This window comes from Mus musculus, chromosome 11, assembly GCF_000001635.26.
Source record: "Mus musculus strain C57BL/6J chromosome 11, GRCm38.p6 C57BL/6J".
Lineage (NCBI taxonomy): Eukaryota > Metazoa > Chordata > Mammalia > Rodentia > Muridae > Mus > Mus musculus.
Window position 1 is genome coordinate 12,927,330 of NC_000077.6, and position 15,570 is coordinate 12,942,899.

The following is a 15,570-nucleotide window of genomic DNA, read 5'->3' on the forward strand; positions in this document are numbered from 1 at the left end:
GAGAGAGAGAGAGAGAGAGAGAGATCGATCTTTGGTAAGGTCAGAAAACAGGCATTCTCAGATAATACATGAATAAGATGATACAAGACTAATAACAGTGACATGTTCTGTACATACTGGAAGAATATAAAAATGTGTGCTTGTGCAAGCTCAGAGCTGATTTTGAACACAGTAGTATCCATCTGAATGCCATTTTTCTCAGAGATGGTGCATCATTAAGCTGGCTCAAGGTCTGATGACATTAATCTTTTATCTCTTTCAATCCTTTGAATGAAGCTTCTTATTTGATTGATGCCTGGCTGTCTTCTTTGGGAATATGGTATTTTGTAATGTCACACTGTCTACTCAAACTCTGAGTTCTTGTTTCAGATTGAGACCTTGTGGCCTCAACTTCAAGTCTCACTACCCATTTTTCCTTGGTGAAGATTCTTGTCACTGACAAGTGGGAGTAAAAGCCTATGTGCAATGCAGATGGAGGCAAAGTAGCTCCATTTCCAGCTTCATATCTACTCAGCATGTGAGGTTTAACTTACCATTATAGCTTGACTTGACAGTCATACATTTAGTAAAACAAAACAAAACAAAACAAAACAAAACAAAACAAAACAAAACTGTAGCTCTTAATTTATGTGAAGGTCAGCCTCCTCATCCTATCCTACCTCAGACTCTTCTTCTATATGGCTAACATACTTTAAATCCAGGTTGTTCTCTTATTAGATAGCTTCTTCCTTTCTACCATCTTAGAAACGGTGGCTGTCATGCACAAGTAGACAGAATGATGATGAATTCATTTCTAGATCATTCATTTCAATGATGATGAATTCATTGTCCACAACTCAGTAGATATTCAGCAAAGAGTGATATCCTGATATATGGTCCTTCCTTCTTACAATTCTTTAAGTTTCTGCTGACACTATCTGTCCTCTTACCTTTACGGTGGGGTTTTCAGATAATTAAGAAAGTAGTTAATGATATTCATGTTTTTATTTGCCTGGGAAAACTGTGATTCAAGGAATGCTGAGTATTACTATGTCTTATGTTGATAAGCATATGCTGCAATCCAGATTAAGCTGTCCTGCTATTCAAACAATATTTACTGAAGCATGACCAGATGAGAAGAATAACAGTAATTGAAAATTATTAGCTTAAAAGCTCAGAATATCCAAGATACAATTCACAGATCATATTAAGCTCACTAAGAAGGAAGACCAAAGTGTGGATGCTTCAGTCATTCTCAGAAAGGGGAACAAAATACTCATGGGAGGAAATATGGAGACAAAGTGTGGAGCAGAGACTGAAGGAAAGGCCTTCAGAGATTGCCCCACCTGTGCATCCATCCCATGTACAGTCACCAAACCCAGACTCTATTGTGGATGTCAAGAAGTGCTTGCTTACAGGAATCTGGTATAGCTGGCTCCTGAGAGGCTCTTCCAGAGCCTGGAAAATGCAGAGGCAGAAGTTCACAGTCAAGTATTGGACTGAGCATGGGGTCTCCAATGAAGGAGATAGAGAAAGGACTGAAGGAGCTGAAGGGGTTTGCGATCCCGTAGGAAGAATAGCAATATCAACCAAGGAGACCTCCCTCCCCACAGAGCTCCTAGGGACTAAACCACCAGCCAAAGAGTACATGTGGCTGGGCCTATGACTCCAGCTCCATATGTAGCAGTGGATGTACTTGTCAGGAATCAATTGGAGGAGAATCCCTTGGTCCCATGAAGGCTTGATGCCACCGTTCAGGAGAATGCCAGTGCTAGGAGGCATAAGTTGGTGGGTGGGTAGGGAAAACACTTATAGAAGCAGTGGGAAGGGGAATGGGATAGGAGGTTTCCAGGGGGAAACCTGGAAAGAGCATAGCATTTGAAATGTAAATAAAGAAAATATCCAGTAATAAATAGAAAAATTAAAAAAAGAAAATGTTTTTCATGAGAAAATTTGTACTAAGGGTATCTGGGGGATACATTTGCTTTATGGGTGGGGTGTGGTTTTCTAGTCCTTGTTTAGTTAGGTCATCCTCTGGTAAGACCAAGGAGACTATATCCACTTCAGTTTCTGTGTGTACATTCAATAGTAGCCTGAAAAGAGATTAGATAGAACTTTAAAGATGTACATCTGCGTTGGGGATTGGTTCTAATGCTTTGAATTAATCTTACCCTCAGTTGCTGTGTGTATATTCGATTAGAGCATGAGAAGAAATTAGATAGAACTTTAAAGTTGTACATCTGTGTTGGGGATTGATTTTAATGCTTTGAATTAATCTTACCCCCAAATCAGAAATCTGCAGGTCCAAACACTGAAGGTCCTTGTCCTCAATTGTTTTTTGATCTGTCAATAAGGAACCAACAGCCAATGGCTAGGCAGGTAGACTGAGGTGGGCCCTTTAGATTTGTGTGGGCTATTAACTGGGGGACAAGAAGGCATGGCCATGTCTTGGAGGGAGATGGATGTAACTTAGAGAGAGGTGCAGAAAAAAATTCATCCAAAATGTAGGTGGAAGCGGAAAACAGCCCTTCGGGAGGAGCTGTTCAGAAGGTACATGGCAACAAAGATAAAACATATATTTAGAAGGCATTGTACCAGGAGTACTTGAGGGAAATATATGCTAGCCTGGCAGAGGATTAGAATTATCCAGCCTTTGAGTTAGTCAAGCCATATTAAAATTAGCGTGTGTGTGTGTGTGTGTGTGTGTGTGTGTGTGTGTGTGTGTCTTTCTTTCTTTCACCAATCCAGGGGGCTCTGGTGAGTGGTTGGAAGCATAACCTGTTGGGAGCACTAAGTGGTTTAGCTAAACTCACCACTACACAGATGTGGAATCTAGTCACTCAGCATAGCAATAGCTACTGAGATATCTCACTACAAGTCCCACATGTGACCTCAGAAGACTAAGTTGTAGGGATTGCAGAGAAGGAAAATGACCCTAGAAAACTATCCAATTTATAATATCTTCACATTTCCAGGACACAGACATTTCTATGCAGTTTTCCTTGTAGATCAGAGAGGAAGAACTGTACTCTCAGACTTAGGCTGAAAAATCTAACTGTGCTGCTTCAGCTCTTGAACAGAAGTTTCAATGGCCATGCTAACATTTGGTCATATGGTTATAGATAATTCTGGTTTTGTGTTGTAAAGAAAATGGAAGTGGAAGGAAAGGAGTGATTACACCGTTGTTCTCTTGAAGGTCAGCCTGTGTCTGCTTTCTAGGACATATCTACACCATTTTAACGTGATGTTTCAGAATCTGCAAACTCAAGCATCCTAGAAATAGAGTATCTTGCAGCAAGCTGTAAATGAATCTCATGATAATATGATTTATATCCCACTTTTATGGCTATTTGGAAACTTGGACTATAATTATGAATAAAAAGAGAGATGTCTGAAAGGGGAAAAATTATACAAAATGCCTAGCTATTTCTATTAGCATAATAGAATCAGATTTCTTATAGCTATACATTTTCAAGTAATTCAAACAATGGTTGATTCATAATGGAAAAATAATGTTAACAGCAGTGTGATCATAGAAATAATACTGATGTCACACAATCCAGGATACAAAAGGTTTTATTAGCTCAGGAGCTAGGGCAAGGATCATAAGCTCAATGTTGTCTGAAGCAGAGCTTTTTCTAGAAGGTTTTTCCTAGTGTTATGAAGGCTTTGGGATTTTACTGGCTCGAGCTTCACTGATATGATGCCAGTATAATTTTGAAGCAATCAGAATTCAGTAAACATCTCACAGTAGCACTGTGTACAATCATAAAATGTCAGGGCTCAAGAAAACAGTGTCAGGTGCTGACTTTTAAAGGGATCACTGTCAGTTTTTAATAACAACATTTGTTTAGCCTCCCAGACATGCAAGGCATTGAGTGTCCTTGTTCCTCTTGCTTGAATTAGAATGAAGGTTGCTTAGCTCTCATCTTGTGAATTGCAATTCTCAGTGGCTCATAAAGTGATAAAACTCTGTTTACTGATTGAATCCACCATTACACAAAATGGAGAGAAATTCTCTATAGTCCTTGGCAGCTAAGTGTGACCACTGGACAGAAGTTAGGTTTATAAGATTATTGCTGTTGGCCTGTATGAGGGAGCAGGTCTTCTTCTTCTTCTCCTTTTTTCTTCTCTCTTCCCCTCCTCCTCCTCCTCCTCCTCCTCCTCCTCCTCCTCCTCCTCCTCCTCCTCCTTCTTCTTCTTCTTCTTCTTCTTCTTCTTCTCCTTCTTCTTCTTCCCCCCATCCCCTTCTTCCCCTTCTTCCCCTTCTTCCCCTTCTTCCCCTTCTTCCCCTTCTTCCCCTTCTTCCCCTCCTTCCCCTTCTTTCTCGTTCCTTCTCCTTCCTTCTCCTTCTCCTTCTCCTTTCTTCTTCTTCTTCTTCTTCTTCTTCTTCTTCTTCTTCTTCTTCTTCTTCTTCTTCTTCTTCTTCTTCTTCTTCTTCTTCTTCTTTTCTTCTTCTTTCTTCTTCTCCTCCTCCTCCTTTACCATAAGGCATGGATGTGGGTGTGCTGAGGACATCCCTCAAAGTTTGGACCCAGAGACTATGTCTGTGAGGATTAGACTATGAGAATTTTATTCTACATGTGTTGAGTACTGGGATGAATTTCTCAAACCTTCATTTGGGTCAAAGGTAGGTATAGAAGACAAATAGGTACCTCTAGTCTTTAATAAAATAAGGAGAAACTTTGGGCCTTAATTTTCCAATCAACATAGTTTGTGATTTTCTGTTTTTGACTGATAGATCAAAAGCAGCAGTAACAGCAAAAATCAAAATAATTTTTTTTTCTCTGAAAGACATTAGACATTCTTTCTATTGAGTCCTTTAATGGGGACTCAATGCAGGTAAGTGCTGTAAAGATCTCAGTACATAGAAAAGGCCAATTCAGGGCAAGGGGTTAGGGAAATCTGAGGAAGGAAATCATGAAACAAACCCTTGCCAGGAATGGAAAGTATAGTGGGGATATTAGCAACAATCTCAGTGGCTGTGTCACCATTAAAATCCAAAGCCATAACTATAGAACTTGTTCTTTAGACATCATACCAGAGGGAGAAAGATACATGCAGTTCTCAGGAGATATTGCTGCTTGCATCTTTGTGACACAGAGTCTGTCTGGTCTGATTTGCACCAATAGAGATTTGTTTTTCAGACTATGGTTTGGAAAAATAATGAAATCACCATTTTGTCAGGATGTTTCAGTTTTCATGTTGTTTGCAGTAATTCTCATAGCCACTAAGAAAAGAGCCTGTTTTGAACCAACAGTTAGTGAAAATGTAAGATCTATAAATTTATATGTATATGTTCACACAAGTACATAGATAAATATTTGGTTATTATCTAGCCTTAGAAAATCAGGTTTTCCTGCTAGCCACTATAGCATTGATCGACCAAGAAAATATTATGCTGAGTAAAATAAGCCCAAAGAAGAAATAAGTACTATGTAATGCCTGTAGAAAATTTAAAAAAAAAAAGAAAAAAAGAGAAAGTTCTACCACCCACAATTGCTCAATAAAATTTGAGTAATAATAATAATAATAATAATAAAGAAGTGTTGCTATTGTTTGGATCTTCAATATCTTCCAAGGTCTATGAATTACACTTTCATGGTCAGACTGTGGTGTTACCAAGAGGTGGTAGACCCTTTAGAGGGCAGTAACCAATGTAAGAAAGTTAATTCTTTGAGTTCCTCTTTCTTTCTCTTCCTGCTGCTATGAGATGTTCATCTTCTTCTACTACTCTTTCCACCATGACCAGCTGCATCATCACAGATCAAAAGGCCATGGTCTGAACCTCCAAAATAGTGAGCCAAATGAAACCTTTTTCTTTAAAATGTTGATTATTTCAAGTATATGCTACAGTAATTAAAATATTTCTAACAGGCAGAATATATGCATAATTACACATGTATGTGGAAATTCATATCCACAGAGAAGAAGAACTAAAATAACCATGGGTGGAGTGTGAGGGGATGTAGTTGGAATGTTATAAAGCCACAAATATGTCGGATGAACAAGTTTGAGCTCTAGTGCACAATGTGAAGACTTTAGTTTAGGAGTTCTGTTTAGTGTATTCTAACTGATTTTGTCAAAATAAGTATGTCATTATATAAGATAATAGGCATGTGCATCTACTTCTCCATGTTCGCTGATTTACCATTGGGTGTTCCCTTAACATTATATTGTAAACAAGTACATGCAATATATTCTATTTAATGAAACCTTCCTGTCTTTGAAGCATACCGACCTGATACAGGTTTCCAACCAAGGTCAGAAACTCATTGACTTAGAAAAACATTATTTCCAAGGTTAAGTAAAGTTAAAATAAAAAAAAAAAAGATGTCTTACCTGTTCTTGATTCTCTGTTTTCCCTGTTTTCTGTTTTCATGTTGAAGTTTGAAGCTATGGAAGGCACGTTCTGTGACAGAGTCACATTTAGTTTTTTCTTCTTTGCTTGGTCATGTGGAAGTGGGTAAGCCTTGAGCTGGCCCCATATGAATACTTCAATGTCACATATAAGTAATGATTTTTAGTAAGCAGGCAAATGAGACTCTGATCCCTGCCTACATTGTTCTTAGAATGAAAAGAAAAAAATCAAAGGAGGCATCATGGGAGTGCAAACATTTATTCCCACACTTGCATCAAGATATTGTTTATGTGCAATTACAAATCCTGTATCAGGAGAATTTCTTTTTTCTTTTTTCTTTTTTCTTTTTTCAGTTCTTGTATATTCTTTTTCTCTTCAAAATAACTATGGGTTAAATCCCCCAATTTTTGCTTGCACTGATGCTAGGACAGATATATCGAGACCAAGATATTCAGAGATCCAAGATCTGCCTTCATAAGGCTGATCCAATAGCTGCTTGGTATTTAGAATACACTATCATCATTTAGAATATGTATTCAAGGAAATAATCACAATGCAAAGTCAGATAGGGAATAATCAGGTTTGTAAGGCAATGAAGCTTCCCATTGTCTTAAGTGGACAAGGCTGTTGTAAACTGGTGTGGTGTTCTTGTTATTGTATAACAAGCAGGGTGAGATATGAAGTTCAAATTGCTACTCTATTCCAATATTACTGGTTTTACTGATAAGGCTGACACTATTTTTGTTATAGTTTCACCTTACAATATAAGTGCACTAGAAGGCTTCCCTCATTAAAATGTAAACCTGTTTAAACAGCTGAGCCCTTGGAAATGCATTTATACAGGCATGTATTTTTAAGGCAGAGTTTATAAATAGCAAAAAGTCAAACGTTTCAAACAACTAAAATTTGTAATCTCTGCAAAAGTGCTTCATCTGTTTTCCCAAAGAGCTATACAGGCAGAATCCTGTATCTGCAAACATACAGTAGTGCAATTGATCGTCTGAAAAAGTATTTGAAGTGAAGGCTTCTCTGGCTAGTAGCTTGAATCTTTGGTGAATTCTGAACGGTTATCTGATAATAAACAGGTAGGGTGTGTAAAGATGTAAAGACTGGTGCGTGTAGTGGCCATTTTTCTTTTTTTCCCATGTTTCACTAAAACCTCTTGAAGTACAGATTTTCCAATATATTTATTTTACAAATACAAGACTGCCAGTCTTAGACGACCAGCCAGCAATGATCTGGGAGCACAGACTCCACTGATTTATAATGCATAGTTGTGCTGTTCAACCCCTCCTGCACACTCACCAGCACCTCTGCCTGCCTGGAGGTGCCAGGTATGTTTCAGTTATTAGACACTGGTTTTCTTAATTGGTGTCTGGGATGGTGGTTTTCTTGTGTGTTTATGTATATGTCTATGTAATAACGGATTTACTGCCATCCTGTAATGTTACTAGGAGTATGAAGTATGCTGAGAAAGTTAGGCCTAATGAAAGGAGGGCAGATCACTGGACATCGGTATCTTCCAGTCTCTTCTTTTGCTCAGTGACTACAGTGAGATTAGCATCCTTGCTCAACTACCTACTCTCTGCCTTGACATTCTCCCCTTCAGCCCCAAAGTGACATGTGTTCATGACCACATTTATCCTTAGCTCAAACAAACCAACTGTAACTGAGCTTACATGGGTATTGATAAGTCCTTACAAACAGCAGCAAACTGGTCTTTAATTTTTAATCAGGATTCTCTTCCATTTTCTAAAAGGCATCTCTTATTCCTTTGAAGCCAATCTTTCTTCAGGCCTCATGTGTCGTCCCAGACATCAAAGAAGAGCTGTTAGTTGATCTTTGTCGAGTGCTCAGTAATTTAAGGATGCAATTTGAAGACTTCAAACAACAGGATGGCTCCCTTGACTGCATCTTCTCCCAGTTACAGTAATTTACTCCTTCTGAGGTAGAAACCAAATGAAGCCATCTCATCAACATTGGCCTCTCCACTTAGAAGAGAACATGATTGGATTGATTTAGACACAAGAGAAGCATCCTTGAATAATCTAATGTTCTACACAGTACCATTTGCTGTCTCTAATTTGTTAAATTAACCCTACATCCTCAGGTACTTGACTTCATGTGTCACAAACACTCTCACCCCAGGGTCTGAGTGGTACTCTGCTGTGAGGGTTTGGTGTGACAAACCATGCCAGTGTTTGTGAGAATAATTTCTGCAGTAAGGATTTTTCCCACTTATATTTTAATTTCTCCAATGTGAGTTCTCTGTGGAGGAGGGAAGAAGTGTCACATCTAATTTGATTAGTTTCCTGCAGAAAGCAAGCAAATATTACTTAGTTTAAAGCCAATCTAAGGCTTAATTGGCAACACGATACATTTGGTCATTTAATTGTTATATTCTTATTTATATTTGAAAAGCATAAATTTGTGCTCAAATTTGCTAATAGGTCAAGATTTTTTTCAGTTACTGCAGCACTTTTATTTCTTTACACAATGACGTTTTGCCAGGGCCTAATGTTCTCACTGAACAGTAGAAAACCAAAATTTGTCATTTCTTAAAGAATTGAGTACAAAAAAAAAAACCTTACATAAATTAACAGGATGGATACATTTACAGGTGTAGATGCAAACATTCCCAGCTCAAGGCAACTAACAACCCATAGCGGTCAGGAGGGGGGAAAAAAAAACCAGAATGGAAACTGCTCCTAAGGCTCAGACTTTCCCATCCGGATAGACTGGCAAGAAGGAATGGTAACTTGTCAGCCTCGGGACATCCTGGAAGTCTGCTGGCGGTTAATACCCTGCACAGATCACTATGTGATGTTCACAGAGATCCACCAGCTTGGGCCTTTCTCTTCCACAGCGTGCATGCTCTCCCCAGCCCCCAAGTGACCGAGGCACATGAACTAAGGACTAAATCAAGATATGCACAGGGTATTATACATATACCAAGGGAACAGTTAACTTGAATACAAGGTCAAAAATCAGCAACAAGTTCTACGACCCAGTGCTGATATCAGATACAAGTTTCAAGGACAAATTTCTTTTCAAAGGCTTATTCCACTTTCATGAGACCAGCAGGAGATGTGTACATTTGTCAGGGCAAATCGATGCTTCAATATCGGCTCATGCAGCAAATGCCTGGCACCTGCTCAGTCCATCTAGAAGCATTTGCAGTGGATGATAGAGGGGCCCGACTCATCATACTCCTGCTTGCTGATCCACATCTGCTGGAAGGTGGACAGTGAGGCCAGAATGGAGCCACCGATCCAGACTGAGTACTTGTGCTCAGGGGGAGCAATGATCTTAATCTTCATTGTGCTGGGTGCTAGGGCTATGATCTCCTTCTGCATCCTGTCAGCAATGCCCGCATACATGGTGGTACCACCAGACAGCACTGTATTGGCATAGGGGTCTTTGTGGATAACCACATCACACTTCATGATGGAGTTGAAGATGGTCTCATGGATGCCACAGGACTCTATGCCCAGGAAGGAAGGTTGGAAGAGTGTCTCCAGACACCGGAACCGCTCATTGCCGATGGTGATCACCTGCCCATCGGGCAGCTCACAACTCTTCTCCAAGGAGGAAGGTGATGCAGATACAACAGTAGCCATTTCTTACTCAAAATCCTAGGCAACATAGCACAGCTTCTCCTTTATGTCACAAACAATTTCCCTTTCAGCAGTGGTGGTAAAGCTGTATCCCCATTCAGCCAGGATCTTCATAAGGTAGTCTGTCAGGTCCTGGCCAGTCAGGTCCAGACACAATATGGTGTGGGGTGTAGCCCTCATAGATGGGCACTGTGTGCATGAACCTGTCACCAGAGTCCATGGCAATGCCAGTGGTGTGTCCAGAGGCATACAATGAATGGCCACGTACACGGCTGGGGTATTGAAGGTTTCAAACATTATCTGCGTCATCTTCTCTTTGTTAGCTTTGGGGTTCAGGAGGGCCTCGGTCAGAAGTACCAGGTATTCTTCAGGGGCCACACACAGCTCATTGTAGAAGGTGCGGTGCCAGAACTTCTCCATGTCGTCCCAGTTGGGACAATGCCGGGCTCAATAGGGAACTTCAGGGTCAGGATACCCCTCTTGCTCTGGGCCTCGTCACCCACGTACAAGTCTTTCTGGCCCATAGCCACCATGATGCCCTGGTGTCAGGGGCGCCCTATGATGGAAGGAAACACGACCCTGGGGGGGGGGCGTCATCGCCAGCAAAGCCAGCTTTACACATGCTAGAGCCATTGTCAATGACAAGTGCGGTGATTGCTTCTTCCATTGCAATCTGCTAAGGACTCAGCTGCTGCTCCTGTGACGAAGTAGTGGAAAGAAGAGCAGTGTAAGCCTTCAGCAGAGTGTGTGGTCAAGATATTTAAAAAGCTATTTTAAGCACTTTTTAAACCTCAATCCAGTTTATTGACAATTTGTTTTGTACTTTGCCAAAAAATACATAATCAAGAATCATAGTGAATTTCAGTTAATAAAACACGGAATTTTTTTTAAAGATTTCTTTATTATTATTCATTAGTACACTGTAGCTGTCTTCAGATTCACCAGAAGAGGGTGTCAGATCTCATTACGGATGGTTGTGAGCCACCATGTGGTTTCTGGGATTTGAACTCAGGACCTACGGAAGAACATGGAATTTTTATTTCATAAAAAAGATATTTTAAGAGAATTATCTAGCATCTATGAAAAGATAGGTTTTTAGATTGTAGTTTAAAAGACTGAACTAAAAATACATTGCACTTATAAACCAGAATGTACAATAAATTTATCTTCTGGTCTCTTTAATTTTGGAATAGTTGAGATGATATTATTTATTTGTACTAGGTTTTGTACTGTTGCCCTAATTTTGATTTTATTATTTAGAAGCATTACCAAGTTGATTTTTCATCATTGTTAATTTTTGGTTTGTTGCAATGGTTACTGTAAATTCATTTTATTCTACATTGTACCATTCTAAAGGGTTTAAACAAATATTTCAAAATTTTAAGTTGAAGTATTCATAGGGTTATTCTCTATTTTAATTTTGATTTATTTACTGATTTTAATTAACACAAAAAGTAAACAGGTGTATGGACTTTCATGTGATAATCTGGTACATGTATATATTGTATGCTATTCAATTTAATGGGCAGGGTCCAATTCACTGTGCAGTGTTCATAATCTAGCTCTTAAAACTTTTACAGTTGCTTTGTGTGGTAACATTAAAATTCCTTCTAGCTTTATAAAAACATACAGTATATCTTACAGCCACTCTTCAGTGGGATAGCACAGAGAATTTCTTATGCCTATCTAACAACTGACTATAAATCAACATCAAGTGATCAATCTCCCTTCCCCCTCATTTCCTACTTGGCTCTCCGCAGACTCTGGCAATCATGATGACACTCTCATCCCCCATTTTTTGAGATCAATTTATATAGAATCTACACATCAGTGAAATCATTGAAATATGTCAGATTCACTTGAACTCATATTTGTTTCATTATCTTTATCTGACCCATGATTTACAATAAATATAACAAAGACAATAATAATAAGTCTAACTCTAAGAAACAGCAAAAAATGCCTACCAGTGGCCATAGACATTTGTGCTCCATGGTATCCTTTCTTGTTCAGGGTGAGCACCAGTCAGTATTGTGACATATCATTCTTGACGATCTCTTACCTCAGACGTGCTATCACATGACCTCACAAGAACCATACTTGGCTTTGATCAGTATTGGTCACAAGGTTTTCTGTCACCAGGTCAAGAACATCACTTGAGAGACTCTGCACTTGATTTCTAGTGTTAGTGTTTTCTCTTTCCCTAATAGACCAATGTTCTTAGCATCCAATTTTATACCTTGTTTCTCTGTGGTCCTTTACCACTAGTTCTTTCAGTTCTTTCAGTTCATCATTGTTAATTTCTGCCTTCAACTACCCTCTGAGGTGTCTCTATGTGACATTCACTCATGTCCCTGCAGCTCATCAAATACTCCAGGGGTCATGCCTAACTCCTGAATTTTATTTCACCCAGTTTATCACTCAACACAGTTAATGGCTCCCTCATGTTCTAAGTTCTTTTTAATGGTTTCCTGGATAAGTTAGTCTGCGCATTTTCTTTCTACCACAATCCTCTATTACTCTCAATTTTTATGTGTGCATACTTCACTGTATTCTCTCCAAACTTCAACATTGGAATGCCTGAGCCCTTCTATCAGAGAAATCCTTCATACATCAAATGCTTTGTTGGAATCATCTCCATTTATGAGGAAATTGAACATGTTTACTATGATATACTAGAGGAATTTTACATTTAATTTCCATATCCGAGTCTAATCCCAGTACTCCATATCCAACAACTCTGTCTTTAGTTTATAAACCTAAGATCTTATGATTATGTTATTGATATTTATGTTCTTATCTTCATATTCTCCAGTTTCAATTTATGTATAGAATATAGCAGGCTTTAATTTGGTATTTTTATCTCTTTTTTGCAATACAGCATGTTAAAAATCCATTATTTTAATTTTATTAGATATTTTCTTTATTTACATTTTAAATAATATCCTTTTCCTGGTTTTCCCTCAAAAACCCCCTAGCCCCTTCTCCCTCCCCCTGCTCACAAACCTACCCACTTCTGGCTTTGGCATTCCCCTATACTAGTACATAGAACATTCACAGGACCAAGGGCCTCTCCTCCCATTGATGACTGACTAGGCAATCTTGGCTACATATGCAGCTAGAGCCATAAGTTCCACCATGTGTTTTCTTTGGTTGGTGATTTAGTCCTAAAGAGCTCTGGGGTTACTGGTTAGTTCATATTGTTGTTCCTCCTATGGGGCTGCGAACTCCTTCAGTTCCTTGGGTACTTTCTCTAGATCCTTCATTGCAGATCCTGTGCTTAGCCCAGTGGATGGCTGTGAGCATCCACTTCTTTATTTGTCATGACCTGTCAGAGCCTCTCAGGAGACAGTTATATCAGGCTCCTGTCAGCAAGCACTTGTTGGCATCCACAATAGTGTCTGGGTTTGGTAGTTGTTTATGGGATGTATCTCTAAGTGGGGCAGTCTCTGGATGGTAATTCCTTCAGTATCTGCTCCATACTTTGTAACTCCTTCCATAGGTATTGTGTTCCCCGTTCTAAGAAGGCTCAAAGTATCCAAACTTTGGTATTCCTTCTTGAGTTTCATGTGGTTTGCGAATTGTATCTTGAGTATTCTAAGTTTATGGGCTAATATCCACTTATCAGTGAGTGCATACCATGTGTGTTCTTTTGTGACTGGGTTACCTCACTCAGGATGATATCATCCAGATCCATCCATTTGCCTAAGAATTTCATAAATTCATTGTTTTAAAGAGCTGAGTAGTACAACATTGCATAAATGTACCACATTTTCTGTATCCATTCCTCTATTGAGGGACATTAGGATTCTTTCCAGCTTCTGGTTATTATAAATGAGGCTGCTATGAACATAGGGGAGTATATGTCTGTGGGAAGCCACATGTGCCGTTGCAAAGTGGCGCTGACTACTGCTGGCCACCACGCAAAGTTTGGACAAACAACCAATGTGTACATATGCAGTAAAGTTTTTTGCAAAGACACTGCCTGGCCCGGGCATGATAATGAGGCTTTGAGAGTATAACCAATCAGATGTGAGAGATGCAAATGAGGTATGATAATGAGGCTCTGTGAGGTACAGAGAGAGAGAGTAGCCAATCAGATGAGGAACATGCAAATGAGGCTTAGTGCATAACAAATCCGGGTGTGAGACATGCCTCTCCTAGGCCTATATAAGCAGCACCAGTTCTGGGCTCGGGGTCTCTTCACCTCTGCAATCAAGCTCTCCCAATAAACGTGTGCAGAAGGATCCTGTTGCAGCGTCGTTCTTGCTGGTCGAGTCCGGCGCACACAAGATGTGTCCTTATTACATGTTGGAGCATCTTCTGGGTATATGCCCAGGAGTGGTATAGCTAGTTCCTCAGGATCTTGTGTTCAATTTTCTGAGGAACTGCCAGAGTGATTTCCAGAATGGTTGTACCAGCTTGCAATACCACCAACAATGGAGGAGTGTTCCTCCTTCTGTACATCCTCACTAGCATCTATCACCTGAGTTTTTGATCTTAGTGAGAAAAACTAGAGGGCACAGAGACAGTATCTAATTAACAAAATCAGAAATGAAAAGGGAGACAAAACAACAGAAAATGAGGAAATCCTAAAAATCATCAGGTCCTACTACAAAAGACTATGCTCAACTAAACTGGAAAATCTGGATGAAATGAACAATTTTCTAGACAGATACCAGGTACCAAAGTTAAATCAGGACCAGATTAACAATCTAAACACTCCCATATCCCCTAAGGAAATAGAAACAGTCATTAATAGTCTCCCAACCAATTAAAAAAAAAGAAAAAGAAAAAACAAACAAACAAACAAACAAACAAACAAAAAAAACAGGACAAGATGGGTTTAGTGCAGAGTTCTATCTGACCTTCAAAGAAGACCGAATTTCAATACTTCTCAAACGATTCTACAAAATAGAAACAGAAGGTACTCTACCCAAGTCATTCTGTGAAGCCACAAATACTCTGATACCTAAACCACACAAAAAGTGTACTTCAGACCAATTTCCCTTATGAATATCAATGCAAAAATACTCAATAAAATTCTTGAAAAACTGAATGAAAGAACACATCAAAATGATCATCCATCATGATCAAGTAGGCTTCATTTCCAGGGATGCAGGGATGGTTTAATATATGGAAATCCATCAATGTAATGCACTACATAAACAAGCTCAAACAAACACACACAAAAACAAAAAAACAAATAAACAAAAACAAACAAACAAACAAAAACCCAAACTATGATCATCTCATTAGATGCTGAGAAAGCATTTGCCAAAATCCAACACCCCTTCATGATAAAAGTCTTGGGAAGATCAAGAATTCAAGGCCCATACCTAAACATAATAAAAGCAATCTACAGCAAACCAGTAGCCAACATCAAACTAAATGGTAAGAAATATGAAGCAATCCCCCTAAAATCAGGGACTAGACAAGACTATCCATTCTCTCCCTACCTATTAGATATAGTACTTGAAGCCCTAGCCAGAGCAAGTAGACAACAGAAGGAGATAAAAGGAATAAAAATTGTAAAGGAAGAAGTAAAAATATCACTATTTGCAGATGATATGACAGTACACTTAAGTGACCCCCAAAATTTCATCAGAGAAC

At 39.1% G+C, this 15,570-nt stretch overlaps 1 pseudogene; it reads right to left on the bottom strand.

Moving 5' to 3' along the window:
- Positions 1-9,267: 9,267 nt before the first annotated feature.
- On the bottom strand, positions 9,268-10,705 carry Gm12003 (predicted gene 12003; annotated as a pseudogene).